We start from the raw sequence: 27,544 nt of genomic DNA on the forward strand, positions 1-27,544 counted from the left end.
TGCAGGTATGGTTATAGGATTGTCTTCGTAACTTCAGGTACTTGCCACCTAATCACTTGAATCCATAAATTGAGACATTGTGCTGGGCCCAGCAGCTTACGGCCATACCACCCTGAGCACGCCCGACCTCGTCTGATCTCGGAAGCTAAGCAGGGCTGGGCTTGGTTAGTACTTGGATGGGAGACTGCCTGGGAATACCTGGTGCTGTAAGCCTTTCATTTTCATGTCATTGAACCGCTTTTGATCCAGAGAAGGGGTGTATTAAAAGACCAAAAGCATCTGCCCATTAATGAGGGCACATTAACGACATTGCTTTTGGCTCTTTTCCAATGTCTTGTGCTGCTAGCTGATGCAACCTACACCACACAAGGGCCTGAGTGACCGGCTGGGGCCACTTACACCACATCAGGGCCTGTGGCTCTGGCTGAGGCCACTTACACCACACCAGGGCCTGTGGCTACTGGCTGAGGCCACTTACACCACACCAGGGCCTGTGGCTGCTGGCTGAGGCCACCTACACCACACCAGGGCATTAGTTGCTATTGAGGCCAATTACACCACACCAGGGTCTGTGGCTCTTGCTCAGGCCACTTACACCACACCAGGGCCTGTGGCTCTTGCTCAGGCCACTTACACCACACCAGGGCCTGTGGCACTGGCTGAGGCCACTTACACCACACCAGGGCCTGTGGCTGCTGGCTGAGGCCACTTACACCACACCAGGGCCTGTGGCTGCTGGCTGAGGCCACTTATACCACACCAGGGCCTGTGGCTGCTGGCTGAGGCCACCTACACCACACCAGGGCCGGTGGCTGCTGGCTGAGGCGACTTACACCACACCAGGGCCCTTTTGCAGCTGGCTGAGGCCACTTACACCACACCAGTACCTGTGGCTTCTGGCTGAGGCGACTTACACCACACCAGGGCCTGTGGCTTCTGGCTGAGGCCAATTACACCACACCAGGGTCTGTGGCTCTTGCTCAGGCCACTTACACTACACCAGGGCCTGTGGCACTGGCTGAGGCCACTTACACCACACCAGGGCCTGTGGCTGCTGGCTGAGGCCAATTACACCACACCAGGGTCTGTGGCTCTTGCTCAGGCTACTTACACTACACCAGGGCCTGTGGCACTGGCTGAGGCCACTTACACCACACCAGGGCCTGTGGCTGCTGGCTGAGGCCACTTACACCACACCAGGGCCTGTGGCTGCTGGCTGAGGCCACTTACACCACACCAGGGCCTGTGGCTGCTGGCTGAGGCCACCTACACCACACCAGGGCCTGTGGCTGCTGGCTGAGGCCACTTACACCACACCAAGGCCTGTGGCTCTTGCTCAGGCCACTCACATCACACCAGGCCCTGCGCTTCTGGCCGAGGCCATCTTCACCAAACCAGGCCCTGTGCTGCTTGCTGTAGCCATGTACAACACACCAGGCCCTGTGCTGGTTCCTGAGGCCATCTTCAACAATCCAGGGCCTGTGCTGTTGGATAAATGCCAAACTGAGCCTTTGGGTTAGGGTATTATGCAAACATGCAGGTATGGTTATAGGATTATCTTCGTAACTTCAGGTACTTGCCACCTAATCACTTGAATCCATAAATTGAGACATTGTGCTGGGCCCAGCAGCTTACGGCCATACCACCCTGAGCACACCCAACCTCGTCTGATCTCGGAAGCTAAGCAGGGCTGGGCTTGGTTAGTACTTGGATGGGAGACTGCCTGGGAATACCTGGTGCTGTCAGTCTTTCATTTTCATGTCATTGAACCGCTTTTGATCCAGAGAAGGGGTGTATTAAAAGACCAAAAGCAGCTGCCCATTAATGAGGGCACATTAACGACACTCCTTTTGGCTCTTTTCCAATGTCTTGTGCTGCTAGCTGATGCAACCTACACCACACCAGGACCTAAGTGACCGGCTGGGGCCACTTACACCACATCAGGGCCTGTGGCTCTGGCTGAGGCCACTTACACCACACCAGGGCCTGTGGCTGCTGGCTGAGGCCACTTACACCACACCAGGGCCTGTGGCTGCTGGCTGAGGCCACCTACACCACACCAGGGCCTTAGTTGCTATTGAGGCCAATTACACCACACCAGGGTATGTGGCTCTTGCTCAGGCCACTTACACCACACCAGGGCCTTAGTTGCTATTGAGGCCAATTACACCACACCAGGGCCTGTGGCACTGGCTGAGGCCACTTACACCACACCAGGGCCTGTGGCTGCTGGCTGAGGCCACTTACACCACACCAGGGACTGTGGCTTCTGGCTGAGGTGACTTACACCACACCAGAGCCTGTGGCTGCTGGCTGAGGCCACCTACACCACACCAGGGCCTGTGACTGCTGGCTGAGGCCACTTACACCACACCAGGGCCTTAGTTGCTATTGAGGCCACTTACACCACACCAGGGCCTGTGACTGCTGGCTGAGGCCACTTACACCACACCAGGGCCTTAGTTGCTATTGAGGCCACTTACACCACACCAGGGCCTGTGGCTGCTGGCTGAGGCCAGTTACACCACACCAGAGCCTGTGGCTGCTGGCTGAGGCCACTTACACCACACCAGGGCCTTAGTTGCTATTGAGGCCACTTACACCACACCAGGGCCTGTGGCTGCTGGCTGAGGCCAGTTACACCACACCAGGGCCTGTGGCTGCTGGCTGAGGCCACATACACCACACCAGGGCCTTAGTTGCTATTGAGGCCATTTACACCACACCAGGGTCTGTGGCTCTTGCTCAGGCCACTTACACCACACCAGGGCCTGTGGCACTGGCTGAGGCCACTTAGACCACACCAGGGCCTGTGGCTGCAGGCTGAGGCCACCTACACCACACCAGGGCCTGTGGCTGCTGGCTGAGGCGACTTACACCACACCAGGGCCTGTTGCTGCTGGCTGAGGCCACTTACACCACACCAGGGACTGTGGCTTCTGGCTGAGGTGACTTACACCACACCAGGGCCTGTGGCTGCTGGCTGAGGCCACTTACACCACACCAGGGCCTGTGGCTCTTGCTCAGGCCACTTACACCACACCAGGGCCTGTGGCTCTTGCTCAGGCCACTCATATCACACCAGGCCCTGCTCTTCTGGCCGAGGCCATCTTCACCAAACCAGGCCCTGTGCTGCTTGCTGTGGCCATGTACAACACACCAGGCCCTGTGCTGGTTCCTGAGGCCATCTTCAACAATCCAGGGCCTGTGCTGTTGGATAAATGCTAAACTGAGCCTTTGGGTTAGGGTATTATGCAAACATGCAGGTATGGTTATAGGATTGTCTTCGTAACTTCAGGTACTTGCCACCTAATCACTTGAATCCATAAATTGAGACATTGTGCTGGGGCCAGCAGCTTACGGCCATACCACCCTGAGCACGCCCGACCTCGTCTGATCTCGGAAGCTAAGCAGGGCTGGGCTTGGTTAGTACTTGGATGGGAGACTGCCTGGGAATACCTGGTGCTGTAAGCCTTTGATTTTCATGTCATTGAACCGCTTTTGATCCAGAGAAGGGGTGTATTAAAAGACCAAAAGCAGCTGCCCATTAATGAGGGCACATTAACGACACTGCTTTTGGCTCTTTTCCAATGTCTTGTGCTGCTAGCTGATGCAACCTACACCACACAAGGGCCTGAGTGACCGGCTGGGGCCACTTACACCACATCAGGGCCTGTGGCTCTGGCTGAGGCCACTTTCACCACACCAGGGCCTGTGGCTGCTGGCTGAGGCCACCTACACCACACCAGGGCATTAGTTGCTATTGAGGCCAATTACACCACACCAGGGTCTGTGGCTCTTGCTCAGGCCACTTACACCACACCAGGGCCTGTGGCTCTTGCTCAGGCCACTTACACCACACCAGGGCCTGTGGCACTGGCTGAGGCCACTTACACCACACCAGGGCCTGTGGCTGCTGGCTGAGGCCACTTACACCACACCAGGGCCTGTGGCTGCTTGCTGAGGCCACTTACACCACACCAGGGCCTGTGGCTGGTGGCTGAGGCCACCTACACCACACCAGGGCCTGTGGCTGCTGGCTGAGGCGACTTACACCACACCAGGGCCCTTTTGCTGCTGGCTGAGGCCACTTACACCACACCAGTGCCTGTGGCTTCTGTCTGAGGCGACTTACACCACACCAGGGCCTGTGGCTGCTGGCTGAGGCCAATTACACCACACCAGGGTCTGTGGCTCTTGCTCAGACCACTTACACCACACCAGGGCCTGTGGCACTGGCTGAGGCCACTTACACCACACCAGGGCCTGTGGCTGCTGGCTGAGGCCACTTACACCACACCAGGGCCTGTGGCTGCTGGCTGAGGCCACCTACACCACACCAGGGCCTGTGGCTGCTGGCTGAGGCGACTTACACCACACCAGGGCCCTTTTGCTGCTGGCTGAGGCCACCTACACCACACCAGGGCCTGTGGCTGCTGGCTGAGGCGACTTACACCACACCAGGGCCCTTTTGCTGCTGGCTGAGGCCACCTACACCACACCAGGGCCTGTGGCTTCTGGCTGAGGCGACTTACACCACACCAGGGCCTGTGGCTGCTGGCTGAGGCCACTTACACCACACCAAGGCCTGTGGCTCTTGCTCAGGCCACTCACATCACACCAGGGCCTGTGCTGCTAGCTGAGGCCACTTACACCAAACCAGGGCCTGTGGCTGCTTGCTGAGGCCATCTTCACCAAACCAGGCCCTGTGCTGCTTGCTGTGGCCATGTAAAACACACCAGGTCCTGTGCTGGTTCTTGAGGCCATCTTCAACAATCCAGGGCCTGTGCTGTTGGATAAATGCCAAACTGAGCCTTTTGGTTAGGGTATTATGCAAACATGCAGGTATGGTTATAGGATTGTCTTCGTAACTTCAGGTACTTGCCACCTAATCACTTGAATCCATAAATTGAGACATTGTGCTGGGGCCAGCAGCTTACGGCCATACCACCCTGAGCACGCCCGACCTCGTCTGATCTCGGAAGCTAAGCAGGGCTGGGCTTGGTTAGTACTTGGATGGGAGACTGCCTGGGAATACCTGGTGCTGTAAACCTTTCATTTTCATGTCATTGAACCGCTTTTGATCCAGAGAAGGGGTGTATTAAAAGACCAGAAGCAGCTCCCCATTAATGAGGGCACATTAACGACATTGCTTTTGGCTGTTTTCCAATGTCTTGTGCTGCTAGCTGATGCCACCTACACCACACCAGGGCCTGAGTGACCGGCTGAGGCCACTTACACCACATCAGGGCCTGTTGCTCTGGCTGAGGCCACTTACACCACACCAGGGCCTGTGGCTGCTGGCTGAGGCCACTTACACCACACCAGGGCCTGTGGCTGCTGGCTGAGGCCACCTACAACACACCAGGGCATTAGTTGCTATTGAGGCCAATTACACCACACCAGGGTATGTGGCTCTTGCTCAGGCCACTTACACCACACCAGGGCCTTAGTTGCTATTGAGGCCAATTACACCACACCAGGGCCTGTGGCACTGGCTGAGGCCACTTACACCACACCAGGGCCTGTGGCTGCTGGCTGAGGCCACTTACACCACACAAGGGCCTGTGGCTGCTGGCTGAGGCCACCTACACCACACCAGGGCCTGTGGCTGCTGGCTGAGGCCACTTACAACACACCAGGGCCTGTGGCTCTTGCTCAGGCCACTCATATCACACCAGGCCCTGTGCTTCTGGCCGAGGCCATCTTCACCAAACCAGGCCCTGTGCTGCTTGCTGTGGCCATGTACAACACACCAGGCCCTGTGCTGGTTCCTGAGGCCATCTTCAACAATCCAGGGCCTGTGCTGTTGGGTAAATGCCAAACTGAGCCTTTGGGTTAGGGTATTATGCAAACATGCAGGTATGGTTATAGGATTATCTTCGTAACTTCAGGTACTTGCCACCTAATCACTTGAAATCATAAATTGAGACATTGTGCTGGAGCCAGCAGCTTACGGCCATACCACCCTGAGCACGCCCGACCTCGTCTGATCTCGGAAGCTAAGCAGGGCTGGGCTTGGTTAGTACTTGGATGGGAGACTGCCTGGGAATACCTGGTGCTGTAAGCCTTTCATTTTCATGTCATTGAACCGCTTTTGATCCAGAGAAGGGGTGTATTAAAAGACCAAAAGCAGCTGCCCATTAATGAGGGTACATTAACGACATTGCTTTTGGCTGTTTTCCAATGTCTTGTGCTGCTAGCTGATGCCACCTACACCACACCAGGGCCTTAGTTGCTATTGAGGCCAATTACACCACACCAGGGTCTTTGGCTCTTGCTCAGGCCACTTACACCACACCAGGGCCTGTGGCACTGGCTGAGGCCACTTACACCACACCAGGGCCTTATTTGCTATTGAGGCCACTTACACCACACCAGGGCCTGTGGCTCTTGCTCAGGCCACTTACACCACACCAGGGCCTGTGGCTCTTGCTCAGGCCACTCACATCACACCAGGCCCTGCGCTTCTGGCCGAGGCCATCTTCACCAAACCAGGCCCTGTGCTGCTAGCTGTGGCCATGTACAACACACCAGGCCCTGTGCTGGTTCCTGAGGCCATCTTCAACAATCCAGGGCCTGTGCTGTTGGATAAATGCTAAACTGAGCCTTTGGGTTAGGGTATTATGCAAACATGAAGGTAGGGTTATAGGATTGTCTTCGTAACTTCAGGTACTTGCCACCTAATCACCTGAATCCATAAATTGAGACATTGTGCTGGGGCCAGCAGCTTACGGCCATACCACCCTGAGCACGCCTGACCTCGTCTGATCTCGGAAGCTGACCAGGGCTGGGCTTGGTTAGTACTTGGATGGGAGACTGCCTGGGAATACCTGGTGCTGTAAGCCTTTCATGTCATTGAACCACTTTTGATCCAGAGAAGGGGTGTATTAAAAGACCAAAAGCAGCTGCCCATTAATGAGGGCACATTAACGACATTGCTTTTGGCTGTTTTCCAATGTCTTGTGCTGCTAGCTGATGCCACCTACACCACACCAGGGCCTGAGTGACCGGCTGGGGCCACTTACACCACATCAGGGCCTGTGGCTCTGGCTGAGGCCACTTACACCACACCAGGGCCTGTGGCTGCTGGCTGAGGCCACTTACACCACACCAGGGCCTGTGGCTGCTGGCTGAGGCCACTTACACCACACCAGGGCCTTAGTTGCTATTGAGGCCAATTACACCACACCATGGTCTGTGGCTCTTGCTCAGGCCACTTACACCACACCAGGGCCTGTGGCACTGGCTGAGGCCACTTACACCACACCAGGGCCTGTGGCTGCTGGCTGAGGCCACTTACACCACACAAGGGCTTGTGGCTGCTGGCTGAGGCCACCTACACCACACCAGGGCCTGTGGCTGCTTGCTGAGGCCACCTACACCACACCAGGGCCTGTGGCTGCTGGCTGAGGCCACTTACACCACACCAGGGCCTTAGTTGCTATTGAGGCCAATTACACCACACCATGGTCTGTGGCTCTTGCTCAGGCCACTCACATCACACCAGGCCCTGTGCTTCTGGCCGAGGCCATCTTCACCAAACCAGGCCCTGTGCTGCTTGCTGTGGCCATGTACAACACACCAGGCCCTGTGCTGGTTCCTGAGGCCATCTTCAACAATCCAGGGCCTGTGCTGTTGGGTAAATGCCAAACTGAGCCTTTGGGTTAGGGTATTATGCAAACATGCAGGTATGGTTATAGGATTATCTTCGTAACTTCAGGTACTTGCCACCTAATCACTTGAATCCATAAATTGAGACATTGTGCTGGAGCCAGCAGCTTACGGCCATACCACCCTGAGCACGCCCGACCTCGTCTGATCTCGGAAGCTAAGCAGGGCTGGGCTTGGTTAGTACTTGGATGGGAGACTGCCTGGGAATACCTGGTGCTGTAAGCCTTTCATTTTCATGTCATTGAACCGCTTTTGATCCAGAGAAGGGGTGTATTAAAAGACCAAAAGCAGCTGCCCATTAATGAGGGTACATTAACGACATTGCTTTTGGCTGTTTTCCAATGTCTTGTGCTGCTAGCTGATGCCACCTACACCACACCAGGGCCTTAGTTGCTATTGAGGCCAATTACACCACACCAGGGTCTTTGGCTCTTGCTCAGGCCACTTACACCACACCAGGGCCTGTGGCACTGGCTGAGGCCACTTACACCACACCAGGGCCTTATTTGCTATTGAGGCCACTTACACCACACCAGGGCCTGTGGCTCTTGCTCAGGCCACTTACACCACACCAGGGCCTGTGGCTCTTGCTCAGGCCACTCACATCACACCAGGCCCTGCGCTTCTGGCCGAGGCCATCTTCACCAAACCAGGCCCTGTGCTGCTAGCTGTGGCCATGTACAACACACCAGGCCCTGTGCTGGTTCCTGAGGCCATCTTCAACAATCCAGGGCCTGTGCTGTTGGATAAATGCTAAACTGAGCCTTTGGGTTAGGGTATTATGCAAACATGAAGGTAGGGTTATAGGATTGTCTTCGTAACTTCAGGTACTTGCCACCTAATCACCTGAATCCATAAATTGAGACATTGTGCTGGGGCCAGCAGCTTACGGCCATACCACCCTGAGCACGCCCGACCTCGTCTGATCTCGGAAGCTGACCAGGGCTGGGCTTGGTTAGTACTTGGATGGGAGACTGCCTGGGAATACCTGGTGCTGTAAGCCTTTCATGTCATTGAACCACTTTTGATCCAGAGAAGGGGTGTATTAAAAGACCAAAAGCAGCTGCCCATTAATGAGGGCACATTAACGACATTGCTTTTGGCTGTTTTCCAATGTCTTGTGCTGCTAGCTGATGCCACCTACACCACACCAGGGCCTGAGTGACCGGCTGGGGCCACTTACACCACATCAGGGCCTGTGGCTCTGGCTGAGGCCACTTACACCACACCAGGGCCTGTGGCTGCTGGCTGAGGCCACTTACACCACACCAGGGCCTGTGGCTGCTGGCTGAGGCCACTTACACCACACCAGGGCCTTAGTTGCTATTGAGGCCAATTACACCACACCATGGTCTGTGGCTCTTGCTCAGGCCACTTACACCACACCAGGGCCTGTGGCACTGGCTCAGGCCACTTACACCACACCAGGGCCTGTGGCTGCTGGCTGAGGCCACTTACACCACACAAGGGCTTGTGGCTGCTGGCTGAGGCCACCTACACCACACCAGGGCCTGTGGCTGCTGGCTGAGGCCACCTACACCACACCAGGGCCTGTGGCTGCTGGCTGAGGCCACTTACACCACACCAGGGCCTTAGTTGCTATTGAGGCCAATTACACCACACCATGGTCTGTGGCTCTTGCTCAGGCCACTTACACCACACCAGGGCCTGTGGCACTGGCTGAGGCCACTTACACCACACCAGGGCCTGTGGCTGCTGGCTGAGGCCACCTACACCACACCAGGGCCTGTGGCTGCTGGCTGAGGCGACTTACACCACACCAGGGCCCTTTTGCTGCTGGCTGAGGCCACTTACACCACACCAGTGCCTGTGGCTTCTGGCTGAGGCGACTTACACCACACCAGGGCCTGTGGCTGCTGGCTGAGGCCACTTACACCACACCAGGGCCTGTGGCTCTTGCTCAGGCCACTCACATCACACCAGGCCCTGCGCTTCTGGCCGAGGCCATCTTCACCAAACCAGGCCCTGTGGTTCTTGCTCAGGCCACTTACACCACACCAGGGCCTGTGGCTCTGGCTTAGGCCAATTACACCACACCAGGGCCTGTGGCTGCTGGCTGAGGCCACTTACACCACACCAGGAACTGTGGCTGCTGGCTGAGACCACCTACACCACACCAGGGCCTGTGGCTGCTTGCTGAGGCGACTTACACCACACCACGGCCTGTTGCTGCTGGCTGAGGCCACTTACACCACACCAGTGCCTGTGGCTTCTGGCTGAGGCGACTTACACCACACCAGGGCCTGTTGCTGCTGGCTGAGGCCACTTACACCACACCAGGGCCTGTGGCTGCTGGCTCAGGCCACTCATATCAAACCAGGTCCTGTGCTTCTGGCCGAGGCCATCTTCACCAAACCAGGCCCTGTGCTGCTAGCTGAGGCGACTTACACCACATCAGGGCCTGTGGCTCTGGCTGAGGCCACTTACACCACACCAGGGCCTGTGGCTGCTGGCTGAGGCCAGTTACACCACACCAGGGCCTGTGGCTGCTGGCTGAGGCCACATACACCACACCAGGGCCTTAGTTGCTATTGAGGCCTATTACACCACACCAGGGTCTGTGGCTCTTGCTCAGGCCACTCACATCACACCAGGCCCTGCGCTTCTGGCCACTTACACCACACCAGGGCCTGTGGCTGCTGGCTGAGGCCACTTACACCATACCAGGGCCTGTGGCTGTTGGCTGAGGCCACTTACACCACACCAGGGCCTTAGTTGCTATTGAGGCCACTTACACCACACCAGGGCCTGTGGCTCTGGCTGAGGCCACTTACACCACACCAGGGCCTTATTTGCTATTCAGGCCAGTTACACCACACCAGGGCCTGTGGCTCTGGCTCAGGCCACTTACACCACACCAGGGCCTGTGGCTGCTGGCTGATTCCACTTACACCAAACCAGGGCCTGTGGCTCTTGCTCAGGCCACTCATATCACACCAGGCCCTGTGCTTCTGGCTGAGGCCATCTTCACCAAACCAGGCCCTGTGCTGCTTGCTGTGGCCATCTTCAACAATCCAGGGCCTGTGCTGTTGGATAAATGCCAAACTGAGCCTTTGGGTTAGGGTATTATGCAAACATGCAGGTATGGTTATAGGATTGTCTTCGTAACTTCAGGTACTTGCCACCTAATCACTTGAATCCATAAATTGAGACATTGTGCTGGGGCCAGCAGCTTACGGCCATACCACCCTTAGCACGCCCGACCTCGTCTGATCTCGGAAGCTAAGCAGGGCTGGGCTTGGTTAGTACTTGGATGGGAGACTGCCTGGGAATACCTGGTGCTGTAAGCCTTTGATTTTCATGTCATTGAACCGCTTTTGATCCAGAGAAGGGGTGTATTAAAAGACCAAAAGCAGCTGCCCATTAATGAGGGCACATTAACGACATTGCTTTTGGCTCTTTTCCAATGTCTTGTGCTGCTAGCTGATGCCACCTACACCACACCAGGGCCTGAGTGACCGGCTGGGGCCACTTACACCACATCAGGGCCTGTTGCTCTGGCTGAGGCCAGTTACACCACAACAGGGCCTGTGGCTGCTGGCTGAGGCCACATACACCACACCAGGGCCTTAGTTGCTATTGAGGCCATTTACACCACACCAGGGTCTGTGGCTCTTGCTCAGGCCACTTACACCACACCAGGGCCTGTGGCACTGGCTCAGGCCGCTTAGACCACACCAGGGCCTTAGTTGCTATTGAGGCCACTTACACCACACCAGGGCCTGTGGCTGCTGGCTGAGGCCACCTACACCACACCAGGGCCTGTGGCTGCTGGCTGAGGCCACTTACACCACACCAGGGCCTGTGGCTGCTGGCTGAGGCCACTTACACCACACCAGAGCCTGTGGCTGCTGGCTGAAGCCACTTAAACCACACAAGGGCCTTAGTTGCTAATGAGGCCAATTACACCACACCATGGTCTGTGGCTGCTGGCTGAGGCCACTTACACCACACAAGGGCTTGTGGCTGCTGGCTGAGGCCACCTACACCACACCAGGGCCTGTGGCTGCTGGCTGAGGCCACCTACACCACACCAGGGCCTGTGGCTCTTGCTCAGGCCACTTACACCACACCAGGGCCTGTGGCTCTTGCTCGGGCCACTTACACCACACCAGGGCCTGTGGCTCTTGCTCAGGCCACTCATATCACACCAGGGCCTGTGGCTGCTGGCTGAGGCCACTTAGACCACACCAGGGCCCTTTTGCTGCTGGCTGAGGCCACTTACACCACACCAGGGCCTGTGGCACTGGCTGAGGCGACTTACACCACACCAGAGCCTGTGGCTGCTGGCTGAGGCCACCTACACCACACCAGGGCCTTAGTTGCTATTGAGGCCACTTACACCACACCAGGGCCTGTGGCTCTGGCTGAGGCCACTTACACCACACCAGGGCCTTATTTGCTATTGAGGCCAGTTACACCACACCAGGGCCTGTGGCTCTGGCTGAGGCCACTTACACCACACCAGGGCCTGTGGCTGCTGGCTGAGGCCACTTACACCACACCAGGGCCCTCTTGCTGCTGGCTGAGGCCACTTACACCACACCAGTGCCTGTGGCTTCTGGCTGAGGCGACTTACACCACACCAGGGCCTGTGGCTGCTGGCTGAGGCCAATTACACCACACCAGGCTCTGTGGCTCTTGCTCAGGCCACTTACACCACACCAGGGCCTGTGGCACTGGCTGAGGCCACTTACACCACACCAGGGCCTGTGGCTGCTGGCTGAGGCCACTTACACCACACCAGGGCTTGTGGCTGCTGGCTGAGGCCAATTACACCACACCAGGGCCTGTGGCTGCTGGCTGAGGCCACCTACACCACACCAGGGCCTGTGGCTGCTGGCTGAGGCGACTTACACCACACCAGAGCCTGTGGCTGCTGGCTGAGGCCACCTACACCACACCAGGGCCTGTGACTGCTGGCTGAGGCCACTTACACCACACCAGGGCCTTAGTTGCTATTGAGGCCACTTACACCACACCAGGGCCTGTGGCTCTGGCTGAGGCCACTTACACCACACCAGGGCCTTATTTGCTATTGAGGCCAGTTACACCACACCAGGGCCTGTGGCTCTGGCTGAGGCCACTTACACCACACCAGGGCCTGTGGCTGCTGGCTGATTCCACTTACACCACACCAGGGCCTGTGGCTCTTGCGCAGGCCACTCACATCACACCAGGCCCTGCGCTTCTGGCCGAGGCCATCTTCACCAAACCAGGCCCTGTGCTGCTTGCTGTGGCCATGTACAACACACCAGGCCCTGTGCTGGTTCCTGAGGCCATCTTCAACAATCCAGGGCCTGTGCTGTTGGATAAATGCCAAACTGAGCCTTTGGGTTAGGGTATTATGCAAACATGCAGGTATGGTTATAGGATTGTCTTCGTAACTTCAGGTACTTGCCACCTAATCACTTGAATCCATAAATTGAGACATTGTGCTGGGCCCAGCAGCTTACGGCCATACCACCCTGAGCACGCCCGACCTCGTCTGATCTCGGAAGCTAAGCAGGGCTGGGCTTGGTTAGTACTTGGATGGGAGACTGCCTGGGAATACCTGGTGCTGTAAGCCTTTCATTTTCATGTCATTGAACCGCTTTTGATCCAGAGAAGGGGTGTATTAAAAGACCAAAAGCATCTGCCCATTAATGAGGGCACATTAACGACATTGCTTTTGGCTCTTTTCCAATGTCTTGTGCTGCTAGCTGATGCAACCTACACCACACAAGGGCCTGAGTGACCGGCTGGGGCCACTTACACCACATCAGGGCCTGTGGCTCTGGCTGAGGCCACTTACACCACACCAGGGCCTGTGGCTGCTGGCTGAGGCCACTTACACCACACCAGGGCCTGTGGCTGCTGGCTGAGGCCACCTACACCACACCAGGGCATTAGTTGCTATTGAGGCCAATTACACCACACCAGGGTCTGTGGCTCTTGCTCAGGCCACTTACACCAAACCAGGGCCTGTGGCTCTTGCTCAGGCCACTTACACCACACCAGGGCCTGTGGCACTGGCTGAGGCCACTTACACCACACCAGGGCCTGTGGCTGCTGGCTGAGGCCACTTACACCACACCAGGGCCTGTGGCTGCTGGCTGAGGCCACTTATACCACACCAGGGCCTGTGGCTGCTGGCTGAGGCCACCTACACCACACCAGGGCCGGTGGCTGCTGGCTGAGGCGACTTACACCACACCAGGGCCCTTTTGCAGCTGGCTGAGGCCACTTACACCACACCAGAGCCTGTGGCTGCTGGCTGAGGCCACTTACACCACACCAGGGCCTTAGTTGCTATTGAGGCCACTTACACCACACCAGGGCCTGTGGCTGCTGGCTGAGGCCAGTTACACCACACCAGGGCCTGTGGCTGCTGGCTGAGGCCACATACACCACACCAGGGCCTTAGTTGCTATTGAGGCCATTTACACCACACCAGGGTCTGTGGCTCTTGCTCAGGCCACTTACACCACACCAGGGCCTGTGGCACTGGCTGAGGCCACTTAGACCACACCAGGGCCTGTGGCTGCAGGCTGAGGCCACCTACACCACACCAGGGCCTGTGGCTGCTGGCTGAGGCGACTTACACCACACCAGGGCCTGTTGCTGCTGGCTGAGGCCACTTACACCACACCAGGGACTGTGGCTTCTGGCTGAGGTGACTTACACCACACCAGGGCCTGTGGCTGCTGGCTGAGGCCACTTACACCACACCAGGGCCTGTGGCTCTTGCTCAGGCCACTTACACCACACCAGGGCCTGTGGCTCTTGCTCAGGCCACTCATATCACACCAGGCCCTGCTCTTCTGGCCGAGGCCATCTTCACCAAACCAGGACCTGTGCTGCTAGCTGTGGCCATGTACAACACACCAGGCCCTGTGCTGGTTCCTGAGGCCATCTTCAACAATCCAGGGCCTGTGCTGTTGGATAAATGCTAAACTGAGCCTTTGGGTTAGGGTATTATGCAAACATGCAGGTATGGTTATAGGATTGTCTTCGTAACTTCAGGTACTTGCCACCTAATCACTTGAATCCATAAATTGAGACATTGTGCTGGGGCCAGCAGCTTACGGCCATACCACCCTGAGCACGCCCGACCTCGTCTGATCTCGGAAGCTAAGCAGGGCTGGGCTTGGTTAGTACTTGGATGGGAGACTGCCTGGGAATACTTGGTGCTGTAAGCCTTTCATTTTCATGTCATTGAACCGCTTTTGATCCAGAAAAGGGGTGTATTAAAAGACCAAAAGCAGCTGCCCATTAATGAGGGCACATTAACGACATTGCTTTTGGCTCTTTTCCAATGTCTTGTGCTGCTAGCTGATGCCACCTACACCACACCAGGGCCTGAGTGACCGGCTGGGGCCACTTACACCACATCAGGGCCTGTGGCTGCTGGCTGAGGCCAGTTACACCACACCAGAGCCTGTGGCTGCTGGCTGAGGCCACTTACACCACACCAGGGCCTTAGTTGCTATTGAGGCCACTTACACCACACCAGGGCCTGTGGCTGCTGGCTGAGGCCAGTTACACCACACCAGGGCCTGTGGCTGCTGGCTGAGGCCACATACACCACACCAGGGCCTTAGTTGCTATTGAGGCCATTTACACCACACCAGGGTCTGTGGCTCTTGCTCAGGCCACTTACACCACACCAGGGCCTGTGGCACTGGCTGAGGCCACTTAGACCACACCAGGGCCTGTGGCTGCAGGCTGAGGCCACCTACACCACACCAGGGCCTGTGGCTGCTGGCTGAGGCGACTTACACCACACCAGGGCCTGTTGCTGCTGGCTGAGGCCACTTACACCACACCAGGGACTGTGGCTTCTGGCTGAGGTGACTTACACCACACCAGGGCCTGTGGCTGCTGGCTGAGGCCACTTACACCACACCAGGGCCTGTGGCTCTTGCTCAGGCCACTTACACCACACCAGGGCCTGTGGCTCTTGCTCAGGCCACTCATATCACACCAGGCCCTGCTCTTCTGGCCGAGGCCATCTTCACCAAACCAGGCCCTGTGCTGCTAGCTGTGGCCATGTACAACACACCAGGCCCTGTGCTGGTTCCTGAGGCCATCTTCAACAATCCAGGGCCTGTGCTGTTGGATAAATGCTAAACTGAGCCTTTGGGTTAGGGTATTATGCAAACATGCAGGTATGGTTATAGGATTGTCTTCGTAACTTCAGGTACTTGCCACCTAATCACTTGAATCCATAAATTGAGACATTGTGCTGGGGCCAGCAGCTTACGGCCATACCACCCTGAGCACGCCCGACCTCGTCTGATCTCGGAAGCTAAGCAGGGCTGGGCTTGGTTAGTACTTGGATGGGAGACTGCCTGGGAATACTTGGTGCTGTAAGCCTTTCATTTTCATGTCATTGAACCGCTTTTGATCCAGAAAAGGGGTGTATTAAAAGACCAAAAGCAGCTGCCCATTAATGAGGGCACATTAACGACATTGCTTTTGGCTCTTTTCCAATGTCTTGTGCTGCTAGCTGATGCCACCTACACCACACCAGGGCCTGAGTGACCGGCTGGGGCCACTTACACCACATCAGGGCCTGTGGCTCTGGCTGAGGCCACTTACACCACACCAGGGCCTGTGGCTGCTGGCTGAGGCCACCTACACCACACCAGGGCCTTAGTTGCTATTGAGGCCAATTACACCACACCATGGTCTGTGGCTCTTGCTCAGGCCACTTACACCACACCAGGGCCTGTGGCTGCTGGCTGAGGCCACTTACACCACACCAGGGCCTGTGGCGGCTGGCTGAGGCCACCTACACCACACCAGGGCCTGTGGCTCTGGCTGAGGCCAATTACACCACACCAGGGTCTGTGGCTCTGACTGAGGCCACTTACACCACATCAGGGCCTTATTTGCTATTGAGGCCAGTTACACCACACCAGGGCCTGTGGCTCTGGCTGAGGCCACTTACACCACATCAGGGCCTGTGGCTCTGGCTGAGGCCAATTACACCACACCAGGGTCTGTGGCTCTTGCTGAGGCCACTTAGACCACACCAGGGCCTGTGGCTGCTGGCTGAGGCCACTTACACCATACCAGGGCCTGTGGCTGCTGGCTGAGGCCACCTACACCACACCAGGGCCTGTGGCTGCTTGCTGAGGCGACTTACACCACACCAGGGCCTGTTGCTGCTGGCTGAGGCCACTTACACCACACCAGTGCCTGTGGCTTCTGGCTGAGGCGACTTACACCACATCAGGGCCTGTGGCTCTGGCTGAGGCCACATACACCACACCAGGGCCTTAGTTGCTATTGAGGCCAATTACACCACACCAGGGTCTGTGGCTCTTGCTCAGGCCACTCACATCACACCAGGCCCTGCGCTTCTGGCCACTTACACCACACCAGGGCCTGTGGCTGCTGGCTGAGGCCACTTACACCATACCAGGGCCTGTGGCTGCTGGCTGAGGCGACTTACACCACACCAGAGCCTGTGGCTGCTGGCTGAGGCCACATACACCACACCAGGGCCTGTGACTGCTGGCTGAGGCCACTTACACCACACCAGGGCCTTAGTTGCTATTGAGGCCACTTACACCACACCAGGGCCTGTGGCTCTGGCTGAGGCCACTTACACCACATCAGGGCCTTATTTGCTATTGAGGCCAGTTACACCACACCAGGGCCTGTGGCTCTGGCTGAGGCCACTTACACCACACCAGGGCCTGTGGCTTCTGGCTGATTCCACTTACACCACACCAGGGCCTGTGGCTCTTGCTAAGGCCACTCATATCACACCAGGCCCTGTGCTTCTGGCCGAGGCCATCTTCACCAAACCAGGCCCTGTGCTGCTTGCTGTGGCCATGTACAACACACCAGGCCCTGTGCTGGTTCCTGAGGCCAACTTCAACAATCCAGGACCTGTGCTGTTGGATAAATGCTAAACTGAGCCTTTGGGTTAGGGTATTATGCAAACATGCAGGTAGGGTTATAGGATTGTCTTCGTGACTTCAGGTACTTGCCACCTAATCACTTGAATCCATAAATTGAGACATTGTGCTGGGACCAGCAGCTTACGGCCATACCACCCTGAGCACGCCCGACCTCGTCTGATCTCGGAAGCTAAGCAGGGCTGGGCTTGGTTAGTACTTGGATGGGGGAATACCTGGTGCTGTAAGCCTTTCTTTTTCATGTCATTGAACCGCTTTTGATCCAGAGAAGGGGTGTATTAAAAGACCAGAAGCAGCTCCCCATTAATGAGGGCACATTAACGACATTGCTTTTGGCTGTTTTCCAATGTCTTGTGCTGCTAGCTGATGCATCCTACACCACACAAGGGCCTGAGGGACCGGCTGGGGCCACTTACACCACATCAGGGCCTGTGGCTGCTGGCTGAGGCCACTTACACCACACCAGGGCCTGTGGCTGCTGGCTGAGGCCACCTACACCACACCAGGGCCTTAGTTGCTATTGAGGCCAATTACACCACACCAGGGTCTGTGGCTCTTGCTCAGGCCACTTACACCACACCAGGGCCTGTGGCACTGGCTGAGGCCACTTACACCACACCAGGGCCTTAGTTGCTATTGAGGCCAATTACACCACACAAGGGCCTGTGGCTGCTGGCTGAGGCCACCTACACCACACCAGGGCCTGTGGCTGCTGGCTGCTGGCTGAGGCCACTTACACCACACCAGGGCCCTTTTGCTGCTGGCTGAGGCCACTTACACCACACCAGTGCCTGTGGCTTCTGGCTGAGGCGACTTACACCACACCAGGGCCTGTGGCTGCTGGCCGAGGCCACTTACACCACACCAGGGCCTGTGGCTGCTGGCTGAGGCCACCTACACCACACCAGGGCATTAGTTGCTATTGAGGCCAATTACACCACACCAGGGTCTGTGGCTCTTGCTCAGGCCACTTACACCACACCAGGGCCTGTGGCTCTTGCTCAGGCCACTTACACCACACCAGGGCCTGTGGCTGCTGGCTGAGGCCACTTACACCACACCAGGGCCTGTGGCTGCTGGCTGAGGCCACCTACACCACACCAGGGCCTGTGGCTGCTGGCTGAGGCCACCTACACCACACCAGGGCCTGTGGCTGCTGGCTGAGGCCACTTACACCACACCAAGGCCTGTGGCTCTTGCTCAGGCCACTCACATCACACCAGGCCCTGCGCTTCTGGCCGAGGCCATCTTCACCAAACCAGGCCCTGTGCTCCTTGCTGTGGCCATGTACAACACACCAGGCCCTGTGCTGGTTCCTGAGGCCATCTTCAACAATCCAGGGCCTGTGCTGTTGGATAAATGCCAAACTGAGCCTTTGGGTTAGGGTATTATGCAAACATGCAGGTATGGTTATAGCATTGTCTTCGTAACTTCAGGTACTTGCCACCTAATCACTTGAATCCATAAATTGAGACATTGTGCTGGGGCCAGCCGCTTACGGCCATACCACCCTGAGCACGCCCGACCTCGTCTGATCTCGGAAGCTAAGCAGGGCTGGGCTTGGTTAGTACTTGGATGGGAGACTACCTGGGAATACCTGGTGCTGTAAGCCTTTGATTTTCATGTCATTGAACCGCTTTTGATCCAGAGAAGGGGTGTATTAAAAGACCAAAAGCAGCTGCCCATTAATGAGGGCACATTAACGACACTGCTTTTGGCTCTTTTCCAATGTCTTGTGCTGCTAGCTGATGCAACCTACACCACACAAGGGCCTGAGTGACCGGCTGGGGCCACTTACACCACATCAGGGCCTGTGGCTCTGGCTGAGGCCACTTTCACCACACCAGGGCCTGTGGCTGCTGGCTGAGGCCACCTACACCACACCAGGGCATTAGTTGCTATTGAGGCCAATTACACCACACCAGGGTCTGTGGCTCTTGCTCAGGCCACTTACACCACACCAGGGCCTGTGGCTCTTGCTCAGGCCACTTACACCACACCAGGGCCTGTGGCTGCTGGCTTAGGCCACCTACACCACACCAGGGCATTAGTTGCTATTGAGGCCAATTACACCACACCAGGGTCTGTGGCTCTTGCTCAGGCCACTTACACCACACCAGGGCCTGTGGCTCTTGCTCAGGCCACTTACACCACACCAGGGCCTGTGGCACTGGCTGAGGCCACTTACACCACACCAGGGCCTGTGGCTGCTGGCTGAGGCCACTTACACCACACCAGGGCCTGTGGCTGCTGGCTGAGGCCACTTACACCACACCAGGGCCTGTGGCTGGTGGCTGAGGCCACCTACACCACACCAGGGCCTGTGGCTGCTGGCTGAGGCGACTTACACCACACCAGGGCCCTTTTGCTGCTGGCTGAGGCCACTTACACCACACCAGTGCCTGTGGCTTCTGTCTGAGGCGACTTACACCACACCAGGGCCTGTGGCTGCTGGCTGAGGCCAATTACACCACACCAGGGTCTGTGGCTCTTGCTCAGACCACTTACACCACACCAGGGCCTGTGGCACTGGCTGAGGCCACTTACACCACACCAGGGCCTGTGGCTGCTGGCTGAGGCCACTTACACCACACCAGGGCCTGTGGCTGCTGGCTGAGGCCACCTACACCACACCAGGGCCTGTGGCTGCTGGCTGAGGCCACTTACACCACACCAGGGCCCTTTTGCTGCTGGCTGAGGCCACCTACACCACACCAGGGCCTGTGGCTTCTGGCTGAGGCGACTTACACCACACCAGGGCCTGTGGCTGCTGGCTGAGGCCACTTACACCACACCAAGGCCTGTGGCTCTTGCTCAGGCCACTCACATCACACCAGGGCCTGTGCTGCTAGCTGAGGCCACTTACACCAAACCAGGGCCTGTGGCTGCTTGCTGAGGCCATCTTCACCAAACCAGGCCCTGTGCTGCTTGCTGTGGCCATGTAAAACACACCAGGTCCTGTGCTGGTTCTTGAGGCCATCTTCAACAATCCAGGGCCTGTGCTGTTGGATAAATGCCAAACTGAGCCTTTTGGTTAGGGTATTATGCAAACATGCAGGTATGGTTATAGGATTGTCTTCGTAACTTCAGGTACTTGCCACCTAATCACTTGAATCCATAAATTGAGACATTGTGCTGGGGCCAGCAGCTTACGGCCATACCACCCTGAGCACGCCCGACCTCGTCTGATCTCGGAAGCTAAGCAGGGCTGGGCTTGGTTAGTACTTGGATGGGAGACTGCCTTGGAATACTTGGTGCTGTAAGCCTTTGATTTTCATGTCATTGAACCGCTTTTGATCCAGAGAAGGGGTGTATTAAAAGACCAAAAGCAGCTGCCCATTAATGAGGGCACATTAACGACATTGCTTTTGGCTGTTTTCCAATGTCTTGTGCTGCTAGCTGATGCCACCTACACCACACCAGGGCCTGAGTGACCGGCTGGGGCCACTTACACCACATCAGGGCCTGTGGCTCTGGCTGAGGCCACTTACACCACACCAGGGCCTGTGGCTGCTGGCTGAGGCCACTTACACCACACCAGGGCCTGTGGCTGCTGGCTGAGGCCACTTACACCACACCAGGGCCTTAGTTGCTATTGAGGCCAATTACACCACACCATGGTCTGTGGCTCTTGCTCAGGCCACTTACACCACACCAGGGCCTGTGGCACTGGCTGAGGCCACTTACACCACACCAGGGCCTGTGGCTGCTGGCTGAGGCCACTTACACCACACAAGGGCTTGTGGCTGCTGGCTGAGGCCACCTACACCACACCAGGGCCTGTGGCTGCTGGCTGAGGCCACCTACACCACACCAGGGCCTGTGGCTGCTGGCTGAGGCCACTTACACCACACCAGGGCCTTAGTTGCTATTGAGGCCAATTACACCACACCATGGTCTGTGGCTCTTGCTCAGGCCACTTACACCACACCAGGGCCTGTGGCACTGGCTGAGGCCACTTACACCACACCAGGGCCTGTGGCTGCTGGCTGAGGCCACCTACACCACACCAGGGCCTGTGGCTGCTGGCTGAGGCGACTTACACCACACCAGGGCCCTTTTGCTGCTGGCTGAGGCCACTTACACCACACCAGTGCCTGTGGCTTCTGGCTGAGGCGACTTACACCACACCAGGGCCTGTGGCTGCTGGCTGAGGCCACTTACACCACACCAGGGCCTGTGGCTCTTGCTCAGGCCACTCACATCACACCAGGCCCTGCGCTTCTGGCCGAGGCCATCTTCACCAAACCAGGCCCTGTGGTTCTTGCTCAGGCCACTTACACCACACCAGGGCCTGTGGCTCTGGCTTAGGCCAATTACACCACACCAGGGTCTGTGGCTCTTGCTGAGGCCACTTACACCACACCAGGGCCTGTGGCTGCTGGCTGAGGCCACTTACACCACACCAGGAACTGTGGCTGCTGGCTGAGACCACCTACACCACACCAGGGCCTGTGGCTGCTTGCTGAGGCGACTTACACCACACCACGGCCTGTTGCTGCTGGCTGAGGCCACTTACACCACACCAGTGCCTGTGGCTTCTGGCTGAGGCGACTTACACCACACCAGGGCCTGTTGCTGCTGGCTGAGGCCACTTACACCACACCAGGGCCTGTGGCTGCTGGCTCAGGCCACTCATATCAAACCAGGTCCTGTGCTTCTGGCCGAGGCCATCTTCACCAAACCAGGCCCTGTGCTGCTAGCTGAGGCGACTTACACCACATCAGGGCCTGTGGCTCTGGCTGAGGCCACTTACACCACACCAGGGCCTGTGGCTGCTGGCTGAGGCCAGTTACACCACACCAGGGCCTGTGGCTGCTGGCTGAGGCCACATACAGCACACCAGGGCCTTAGTTGCTATTGAGGCCTATTACACCACACCAGGGTCTGTGGCTCTTGCTCAGGCCACTCACATCACACCAGGCCCTGCGCTTCTGGCCACTTACACCACACCAGGGCCTGTGGCTGCTGGCTGAGGCCACTTACACCATACCAGGGCCTGTGGCTGTTGGCTGAGGCCACTTACACCACACCAGGGCCTTAGTTGCTATTGAGGCCACTTACACCACACCAGGGCCTGTGGCTCTGGCTGAGGCCACTTACACCACACCAGGGCCTTATTTGCTATTCAGGCCAGTTACACCACACCAGGGCCTGTGGCTCTGGCTCAGGCCACTTACACCACACCAGGGCCTGTGGCTGCTGGCTGATTCCACTTACACCACACCAGGGCCTGTGGCTCTTGCTCAGGCCACTCATATCACACCAGGCCCTGTGCTTCTGGCTGAGGCCATCTTCACCAAACCAGGCCCTGTGCTGCTTGCTGTGGCCATCTTCAACAATCCAGGGCCTGTGCTGTTGGATAAATGCCAAACTGAGCCTTTGGGTTAGGGTATTATGCAAACATGCAGGTATGGTTATAGGATTGTCTTCGTAACTTCAGGTACTTGCCACCTAATCACTTGAATCCATAAATTGAGACATTGTGCTGGGGCCAGCAGCTTACGGCCATACCACCCTAAGCACGCCCGACCTCGTCTGATCTCGGAAGCTAAGCAGGGCTGGGCTTGGTTAGTACTTGGATGGGAGACTGCCTGGGAATACCTGGTGCTGTAAGGCTTTCATTTTCATGTCATTGAACCGCTTTTGATCCAGAGAAGGGGTGTATTAAAAGACCAAAAGCAGCTCCCCATTAATGAGGGCACATTAACGACATTGCTTTTGGCTCTTTTCCAATGTCTTGTGCTGCTAGCTGATGCCACCTACACCACACCAGGGCCTGAGTGACCGGCTGGGGCCACTTACACCACATCAGGGCCTGTTGCTCTGGCTGAGGCCAGTTACACCACAACAGGGCCTGTGGCTGCTGGCTGAGGCCACATACACCACACCAGGGCCTTAGTTGCTATTGAGGCCATTTACACCACACCAGGGTCTGTGGCTCTTGCTCAGGCCACTTACACCACACCAGGGCCTGTGGCACTGGCTCAGGCCGCTTAGACCACACCAGGGCCTTAGTTGCTATTGAGGCCACTTACACCACACCAGGGCCTGTGGCTGCTGGCTGAGGCCACCTACACCACACCAGGGCCTGTGGCTGCTGGCTGAGGCCACTTACACCACACCAGGGTCTGTGGCTCTTGCTGAGGCCACTTACACCACACCAGGGCCTGTGGCTGCTGGCTGAGGCCACTTACACCACACCAGGAACTGTGGCTGCTGGCTGAGACCACCTACACCACACCAGGGCCTGTGGCTGCTTGCTGAGGCGACTTACACCACACCACGGCCTGTTGCTGCTGGCTGAGGCCACTTACACCACACCAGTGCCTGTGGCTTCTGGCTGAGGCGACTTACACCACACCAGGGCCTGTTGCTGCTGGCTGAGGCCACTTACACCACACCAGGGCCTGTGGCTGCTGGCTCAGGCCACTCATATCAAACCAGGTCCTGTGCTTCTGGCCGAGGCCATCTTCACCAAACCAGGCCCTGTGCTGCTAGCTGAGGCGACTTACACCACATCAGGGCCTGTGGCTCTGGCTGAGGCCACTTACACCACACCAGGGCCTGTGGCTGCTGGCTGAGGCCAGTTACACCACACCAGGGCCTGTGGCTGCTGGCTGAGGCCACATACAGCACACCAGGGCCTTAGTTGCTATTGAGGCCTATTACACCACACCAGGGTCTGTGGCTCTTGCTCAGGCCACTCACATCACACCAGGCCCTGCGCTTCTGGCCACTTACACCACACCAGGGCCTGTGGCTGCTGGCTGAGGCCACTTACACCATACCAGGGCCTGTGGCTGTTGGCTGAGGCCACTTACACCACACCAGGGCCTTAGTTGCTATTGAGGCCACTTACACCACACCAGGGCCTGTGGCTCTGGCTGAGGCCACTTACACCACACCAGGGCCTTATTTGCTATTCAGGCCAGTTACACCACACCAGGGCCTGTGGCTCTGGCTCAGGCCACTTACACCACACCAGGGCCTGTGGCTGCTGGCTGATTCCACTTACACCACACCAGGGCCTGTGGCTCTTGCTCAGGCCACTCATATCACACCAGGCCCTGTGCTTCTGGCTGAGGCCATCTTCACCAAACCAGGCCCTGTGCTGCTTGCTGTGGCCATCTTCAACAATCCAGGGCCTGTGCTGTTGGATAAATGCCAAACTGAGCCTTTGGGTTAGGGTATTATGCAAACATGCAGGTATGGTTATAGGATTGTCTTCGTAACTTCAGGTACTTGCCACCTAATCACTTGAATCCATAAATTGAGACATTGTGCTGGGGCCAGCAGCTTACGGCCATACCACCCTAAGCACGCCCGACCTCGTCTGATCTCGGAAGCTAAGCAGGGCTGGGCTTGGTTAGTACTTGGATGGGAGACTGCCTGGGAATACCTGGTGCTGTAAGGCTTTCATTTTCATGTCATTGAACCGCTTTTGATCCAGAGAAGGGGTGTATTAAAAGACCAAAAGCAGCTCCCCATTAATGAGGGCACATTAACGACATTGCTTTTGGCTCTTTTCCAATGTCTTGTGCTGCTAGCTGATGCCACCTACACCACACCAGGGCCTGAGTGACCGGCTGGGGCCACTTACACCACATCAGGGCCTGTTGCTCTGGCTGAGGCCAGTTACACCACAACAGGGCCTGTGGCTGCTGGCTGAGGCCACATACACCACACCAGGGCCTTAGTTGCTATTGAGGCCATTTACACCACACCAGGGTCTGTGGCTCTTGCTCAGGCCACTTACACCACACCAGGGCCTGTGGCACTGGCTCAGGCCGCTTAGACCACACCAGGGCCTTAGTTGCTATTGAGGCCACTTACACCACACCAGGGCCTGTGGCTGCTGGCTGAGGCCACCTACACCACACCAGGGCCTGTGGCTGCTGGCTGAGGCCACTTACACCACACCAGGGCCTGTGGCTGCTGGCTGAGGCCACTTACACCACACCAGAGCCTGTGGCTGCTGGCTGAAGCCACTTAAACCACACAAGGGCCTTAGTTGCTAATGAGGCCAATTACACCACACCATGGTCTGTGGCTGCTGGCTGAGGCCACTTACACCACACAAGGGCTTGTGGCTGCTGGCTGAGGCCACCTACACCACACCAGGGCCTGTGGCTGCTGGCTGAGGCCACCTACACCACACCAGGGCCTGTGGCTCTTGCTCAGGCCACTTACACCACACCAGGGCCTGTGGCTCTTGCTCGGGCCACTTACACCACACCAGGGCCTGTGGCTCTTGCTCAGGCCACTCATATCACACCAGGCCCTGTGCTTCTGGCTGAGGCCACTTAGACCACACCAGGGCCTGTGGCTGCTGGCTGAGGCCACTTACACCACACCAGGGCCTTTTTGCTGCTGGCTGAGGCCACTTACACCACACCAGTGCCTGTGGCTTCTGGCTGAGGCCACTTACACCACACCAGGGCCTGTGGCTGCTGGCTGAGGCCACTTACACCACACCAGGGCCTGTGGCTCTTGCTCAGGCCACTCACATCACACCAGGCCCTGCGCTTCTGGCCGAGGCCATCTTCACCAAACCAGGCCCTGTGGCTCTTGCTCAGGCCACTTACACCACACCAGGGCCTGTGGCACTTGCTCAGGCCACTTACACCACACCAGGGCCCTTTTGCTGCTGGCTGAGGCCACTTACACCACACCAGGGCCTGTGGCTCTTACTCAGGCCACTTACACCACACCAGGGCCTTAGTTGCTATTGAGGCCAATTACACCACACCAGGGTCTGTGGCTCTTGCTCAGGCCACTCACATCACACCAGGCCCTGCGCTTCTGGCCGAGGCCATCTTCACCAAACCAGGCCCTGTGGCTCTTGCTCAGGCCACTTACACCACACCAGGGCCTGTGGCTGCTGGCTGAGGCCACTTACACCACACCAGGGCCTGTGGCACTTGCTCAGGCCACTTACACCACACCAGGGCCTGTGGCTGCTGGCTGAGGCCACTTACACCACACCAGGGCCTGTGGCTCTTACTCAGGCCACTTACACCACACCAGGGCCTTAGTTGCTATTGAGGCCAATTACACCACACCAGGGCCTGTTGCTGCTGGCTTAGGCCACTTACACCACACCAGGGCCTGTGGCTGCTGGCTCAAACCAGGTCCTGTGCTTCTGGCCGAGGCCATCTTCACCAAACCAGGCCCTGTGCTGCTAGCTGAGGCGACTTACACCACATCAGGGCCTGTGGCTCTGGCTGAGGCCACTTACACCACACCAGGGCCTGTGGCTGCTGGCTGAGGCCAGTTACACCACACCAGGGCCTGTGGCTGCTGGCTGAGGCCACATACACCACACCAGGGCCTTAGTTGCTATTGAGGCCAATTACACCACACCAGGGTCTGTGGCTCTTGCTCAGTCCACTCACATCACACCAGGCCCTGCGCTTCTGGCCACTTACACCACACCAGGGCCTGTGGCTGCTGGCTGAGGCCACTTACACCATACCAGGGCCTGTGGCTGTTGGCTGAGGCCACTTACACCACACCAGGGCCTTAGTTGCTATTGAGGCCACTTACACCACACCAGGGCCTGTGGCTCTGGCTGAGGCCACTTACACCACACCAGGGCCTTATTTGCTATTCAGGCCAGTTACACCACACCAGGGCCTGTGGCTGCTGGCTGATTCCACTTACACCACACCAGGGCCTGTGGCTCTTGCTCAGGCCACTTACACCACACCAGGGCCTGTGGCTGCTGGCTGAGGCCACTTACACCACACCAGGGCCTGTGGCTGCTGGCTGAGGCCACCTACACCACACCAGGGCCTGTGGCTGCTGGCTGAGGCCACCTACACCACACCAGGGCCTGTGGCTGCTGGCTGAGGCCACTTACACCACACCAGTGCCTGTGGCTGCTGGCTGATTCCACTTACACCACACCAGGGCCTGTGGCTCTTGCTCAG

General features: G+C 57.5%; 10 non-coding genes and 7 pseudogenes across 10 annotated transcripts; all 17 read left to right on the plus strand.

Annotated features, from left to right (window-relative positions):
• The first annotated feature begins 94 nt into the window (after positions 1-94).
• LOC147328887 (5S ribosomal RNA) lies at positions 95-213 on the plus strand. Its single transcript, XR_015129296.1, has one exon. It is a non-coding gene; the product is annotated as a 5S ribosomal RNA (ribosomal RNA).
• A 1,416-nt stretch (positions 214-1,629) lies between these two features.
• On the plus strand, positions 1,630-1,748 carry LOC147328888 (5S ribosomal RNA; annotated as a pseudogene).
• Positions 1,749-3,355: 1,607 nt separating this feature from the next.
• LOC147328889 (5S ribosomal RNA) lies at positions 3,356-3,474 on the plus strand. The gene has a single exon (XR_015129297.1). It is a non-coding gene; the product is annotated as a 5S ribosomal RNA (ribosomal RNA).
• A 1,460-nt stretch (positions 3,475-4,934) lies between these two features.
• On the plus strand, positions 4,935-5,053 carry LOC147328890 (5S ribosomal RNA). The gene has a single exon (XR_015129756.1). It is a non-coding gene; the product is annotated as a 5S ribosomal RNA (ribosomal RNA).
• Positions 5,054-5,951: 898 nt separating this feature from the next.
• LOC147328891 (5S ribosomal RNA) lies at positions 5,952-6,070 on the plus strand. Its single transcript, XR_015129298.1, has one exon. It is a non-coding gene; the product is annotated as a 5S ribosomal RNA (ribosomal RNA).
• Positions 6,071-6,729: 659 nt separating this feature from the next.
• Positions 6,730-6,848, plus strand: LOC147328892 (5S ribosomal RNA; annotated as a pseudogene).
• Positions 6,849-7,780: 932 nt separating this feature from the next.
• Positions 7,781-7,899, plus strand: LOC147328893 (5S ribosomal RNA). The gene has a single exon (XR_015129299.1). It is a non-coding gene; the product is annotated as a 5S ribosomal RNA (ribosomal RNA).
• A 659-nt stretch (positions 7,900-8,558) lies between these two features.
• Positions 8,559-8,677, plus strand: LOC147328894 (5S ribosomal RNA; annotated as a pseudogene).
• Positions 8,678-10,866: 2,189 nt separating this feature from the next.
• LOC147328895 (5S ribosomal RNA) lies at positions 10,867-10,985 on the plus strand. The gene has a single exon (XR_015129699.1). It is a non-coding gene; the product is annotated as a 5S ribosomal RNA (ribosomal RNA).
• Positions 10,986-13,145: 2,160 nt separating this feature from the next.
• LOC147328896 (5S ribosomal RNA) lies at positions 13,146-13,264 on the plus strand. The gene has a single exon (XR_015129300.1). It is a non-coding gene; the product is annotated as a 5S ribosomal RNA (ribosomal RNA).
• A 1,493-nt stretch (positions 13,265-14,757) lies between these two features.
• On the plus strand, positions 14,758-14,876 carry LOC147328897 (5S ribosomal RNA). Its single transcript, XR_015129640.1, has one exon. It is a non-coding gene; the product is annotated as a 5S ribosomal RNA (ribosomal RNA).
• Positions 14,877-15,934: 1,058 nt separating this feature from the next.
• On the plus strand, positions 15,935-16,053 carry LOC147328898 (5S ribosomal RNA). Its single transcript, XR_015129641.1, has one exon. It is a non-coding gene; the product is annotated as a 5S ribosomal RNA (ribosomal RNA).
• A 1,677-nt stretch (positions 16,054-17,730) lies between these two features.
• LOC147328899 (5S ribosomal RNA) lies at positions 17,731-17,839 on the plus strand (annotated as a pseudogene).
• A 1,263-nt stretch (positions 17,840-19,102) lies between these two features.
• Positions 19,103-19,221, plus strand: LOC147328900 (5S ribosomal RNA). The gene has a single exon (XR_015129340.1). It is a non-coding gene; the product is annotated as a 5S ribosomal RNA (ribosomal RNA).
• Positions 19,222-20,756: 1,535 nt separating this feature from the next.
• LOC147328901 (5S ribosomal RNA) lies at positions 20,757-20,875 on the plus strand (annotated as a pseudogene).
• A 2,234-nt stretch (positions 20,876-23,109) lies between these two features.
• LOC147328902 (5S ribosomal RNA) lies at positions 23,110-23,228 on the plus strand (annotated as a pseudogene).
• A 1,679-nt stretch (positions 23,229-24,907) lies between these two features.
• LOC147328903 (5S ribosomal RNA) lies at positions 24,908-25,026 on the plus strand (annotated as a pseudogene).
• Positions 25,027-27,544: the final 2,518 nt, after the last annotated feature.

Source organism: Aulonocara sp. 'chitande type north' Nkhata Bay, linkage group LG5 (assembly GCF_057382095.1).
Source record: "Aulonocara sp. 'chitande type north' Nkhata Bay isolate Kocher_YH1m ecotype deep benthic linkage group LG5, A_spYH_male_GT1.1, whole genome shotgun sequence".
Classification (NCBI taxonomy): domain Eukaryota; kingdom Metazoa; phylum Chordata; class Actinopteri; order Cichliformes; family Cichlidae; genus Aulonocara; species Aulonocara sp. 'chitande type north' Nkhata Bay.